We start from the raw sequence: 4,404 nt of genomic DNA on the forward strand, positions 1-4,404 counted from the left end.
AGGCGAATAGAGAGGGAAAGAGACATGAGCAAGAGAGAGAGAGAGAGAGAGAGAGAGAGAGATGCTTGAGACTTGAGCCCGACTAAATGAATACTGTATTTTGATTCCACTCCTGCATGCTTGTTTGTGCTGTGAATAAAAAACCTAGAGGAGGACAAACTCGGTCACTTTCAGCTTCTTAATCTCTGTCTGTGTATTAGTTCGGGACTAATTACAACTCTGCAACTGCTGAACTTCTAACTGCTTCTAAATGCCAGCTGTCATGACCTCTGAACCTATTAAGTGTGCCTTTCACATGACCCATGCGAGCTGAGGAACCTCTGCTGATTTCCATAAACCATTAGCTGCATCAATGTGGGCCTGTATGATGCAAATGATGGTTGGCATTGTTGCAGTGAAAAATAATCTTGCTCTTTCTATGCCTAAAACGGGACGTAGGGGGTGTGTTGGGGGGGGGGCGGTCGAAGGCCCCCTACGAGTTGAGCACAGACCTCATCCGTGTTGCTTGACCCTTCTCGAGTTCTCCAAGTTTCCCCCAGCTTGCAGACTGTTGATGACACATGTCCAGCTATTGGCGGAGACTGGAGCGAGCGGGTGTGGGGGGCACGTCATCACCATCCATCCTTGGAGAAAATGTCCCCTTTCCTTGGCCACGCGTGACTGCGTGCACGAGAGGCCGACCACGAGGTGAAGCCCCGTCCAATGATTATGCAGGGCAGAGCTGATGATGACTTCCCATCCGGAGTGGACGGCCGGAGGGGCGACTGGGCCGGTGCGGACCGGCTGCAGCCCAGCCAGAGAGGTCACAGAGAGAGTCCACGGCAAAGAGACTCGCACCGGACTCTGCCGCACCGGCCCCGCCACTCATTCAGCACCCTCTTCCGTTCTTCAACCGTCTCCCATGCCTTGGATCGGCGCAACGCCTCTCCTCGGCCGTGCAATACTCTCGGGGGCGCTACTCCTCCACACATGCCTGGCATCCGCTTATGGTGTGTCCCCCCACGCCCCCTCACACCACCGGTCATAGTGGGCGCATGGCCTCGAAGACGCGCGTCAAGACGCACCGAGACGCCACAGCGACATTGTGATTTCAAAGTCACTGACGAGCCCGTGGGAAGTTCGCGCAGGCAATCCTGTTGGAGCGCGTTGGGGGACGGGCATGGCACGGGAAAAACTTTGGAGTGGATCAAAGTGAGGGTAAGTTGTCGTTCTGACGAGTGGGAATGCTGACGTGCATTTGCTGGCTTGAAAAAAAAAAGAAAAAAAAACTATCATTTCAAATTTTGATTGAAACTTTGACTTTAAGAGAAGTAGTTGACGTGTGCCGTGACGTATGCTTGGGTTCGTCACTCACTGGCCACTTGATTAGGGACACTTGCAATCGTATTCAACCCCTTAAGTACGTAATAACTAACTGGTCTTGTAAATTTGCACGATTATGAAGTGCTGCTATAAAAGATGGAGTGTAACCAAATCAAGTGCTGAATTAAACGACCAAATGAAAAATCGCTGCTCATCAAATGACGTTTCTGATGCAAAACGTAATCGCAACGTTCGATGTTTAAGTTGAACGAAAACGTTGGTATGTTTTCACAGATGTATTATATATTACATATATATCATCTATTCTAGTTGAACGAAAACGTTGGTATGTTTTCACAGATGTAATGAACTATTTTTAGCACGAAACACTTTTAAAAAAATCGTGTTTTGTTTTTCTGGAATTCAAATGACTTCACTTCATTCGGTCCATGTACACTTACCAACGACATCCAATACAAGGGTTGCATTGTCAAAAAAAATTCTCCATAAGCAAAAAAATAAAATCAATTTTGTCTTAATTTTACAACATACTTTTGTTGTTCGTAGTGGTCTAAATTTGCAATTCATGAGAAATGATTCCAAGATATTTATTAATTTATTACTTAGCTATCCACAATGGGTGCATGACCAAATATTAGCAGCGGCACCATTACTCACTAATAAACATTGTTAAAAATACACCTCGAATGTGGTTAATTTAGATAGTAGCATTATAATTATCAGTTTTTGAAATGTATCTCATATACATGAAGGTCCACCTGATAAAGTGAACTGTGAGTCAAGTTTCTCACTTTTCAACATAAACACACACACAAACTCACACCAACACAAACACACACACACACACACACACACAAAGGTTAGCATGCGTCTGCTTTGTATGACTGAGCAATAGTTTGACTCCTATTGCTGTTCCACGAAAGAGGAGTGTCGTATACAGTAAGAGGTCATCTGAACCTCAGAGTATATTCAAGACAGAGCGAAATCAATTATTTGGCCTCGCTCTCGTTAGCCGTTGAATAATGCATCAGGCCGCAGAAAGTTGAGTAAAAGTTAAGTTGGAGTGCTCCCCGAATATTGATTGCTTGTCTGTTTGTAATGAAAGCCTTTGTGTATTGATTTCAGTTTGCGGCACCTTTACACATGTCCACCCTTTTAACATAATTGCTGTCACAGATCATCATTCTCCTGACCGATCAATCCTGGGCAGAGAGCCAGATGAAAAATACATATTCCGATATGCTTTAAAAAAAATGCCCATCAATACCCCATTTTATTGGATTTCCTCACTTGCTCCATATTGTGAGGCGACTGACTGGAGAGTGTCTTCTTGTAAATACAGTATGACATGGAAGAACAATGGTGGTATCGTCTTTTTTTTTGTCACCACAGAGTTGTAGTGGTGGGTGACAAGGTCCCATTTGAGGCTAGGTGCCGCCAGCATGCCACCCTGGAGCGGCCCAGCCGTGATGCTTGACTTTGGTGGAGATTTGCAAAGGCTCAAGGAGGGCTAAATAAAAATCGGTTCAAAAGGACAATCAGTCAAGTGCTTGGCTCCCCGAAGGCCCAACACTCTTGCAAATGCATTCATTTTATACTAGAAATGCTCTCATTGAAATATCTGCAAAATGAACTCGATTTCAAACATTAAAAGTGAAACATGCGCTATTGTAATCAAGATTATCACAGTATATTTACCTTTCCTCTCTCCCCATTAAATTGAATCATCAAATCTTGACAACACTTTCCTTTGCTGACTAAAATCCGCCAGCCTTTGACTCAGGTTACCAAATGGTTCCTTGCAGTAAAATACTTGTACAGAGGTGGGGTAAAAATCCTCTCCTTTATAAATGACTCTTGCTAAGTGCCTAATAAGGTCATGAACACATAGCCTCCCTCCTTGATGCAAATAAAAATGCAGCAGAGTCAGAGGCACTGTGCTACTTGGTGTGTTCCAGTGTGAAAATGGAGATTTTGCGTCCAACCTGTAAACGTTTGCTCCTTCTTACTGATGAGAGCCACCTTGGGTAACGCGTTGTATCATGCAATGCATAGCTCAGTGATGAAAGAGACCAAAAGTGGGCGCACTTAGCTCCTCGGGCTGCGCTGCTAAACTCCATGTGACCATGACGAGGACTCGCTCATTAGTGCGAACTTGGAAAAGGCTCAGCAGCGACTTTTGCTGAGGAGGTTGTGCCGCTCTTGGCGTGGCGTGGCGCGAGAGGCCTCGGCAGAAGTGCCGTAACCTGATCTCCTATATAGCTGCTCCCTGTGCGTCATTCTTCAATTATGTTTCGACAGCAGCGGAATTACTGTGGGCTGGATGCCCAGATGACTGAGGCGATGCGTATCGATCTGTCCTTTTTCCTTCTCGCCTGCCTGTAGCTGGCCGAGGCCTCGGCGTCCCCTCCGCTCGGCTAGCTCTTTTGAAGCGAGCCCGTCATTGCTCAAACATTTAGCTTGATTCTTTTTTTCCTTCTGGCCTGCATCACTTCGATTATCTTTGCAGCCATTAATCAGCAGGGGTGCGTGATTTGCACTCCTGGAAGCTTAAGTCTTTAATTACGCACACCTCATTCTCTGTATTAGTTCTTCATAGTCGCTGCCCTCTAATTCTCCAACTCACTTACCTTGACATTCATTTTCTTAAAACCCAGACGTCGACATTTATCCTATGAGTGACCTTTCCGTCTGCTGTGGTTTTCCAAGTGGCTTGAGGCCTGTTAACCTTCCTGGCGATGAATTGTGGCGTGAGGCATTGCCCGACACCCGGCACGTTGACGAGCTCGAGCGGGGACGGAGGCCGTGGCACGTTTTCTCACTGGCGAAGGCAGCGGGCACAAAAAAAAAAAAAAAAAAGGCAAGATCGAGCTGCGCTTCCTGTCATTCATTCCAATAAGTAGCACAAGATGATAGTTTAATGCCTAACCCAGAAACCTCGGAGGGAAAAGGATGGCGACATTTGTCATCAGCAGAGTGTTGGCGAGGAAGTGTAAACTGTTCAAGTGTCATTGCCTTACAAAGCCCTTGAAGCAAATTATGAATACATCCGTACAAAGTCGCAAAGGTGATTGAAATGAG

Source organism: Hippocampus comes, unplaced genomic scaffold (genome assembly GCF_001891065.2).
Source record: "Hippocampus comes isolate QL1 unplaced genomic scaffold, H_comes_QL1_v1.1 scaffold113, whole genome shotgun sequence".
Lineage (NCBI taxonomy): Eukaryota > Metazoa > Chordata > Actinopteri > Syngnathiformes > Syngnathidae > Hippocampus > Hippocampus comes.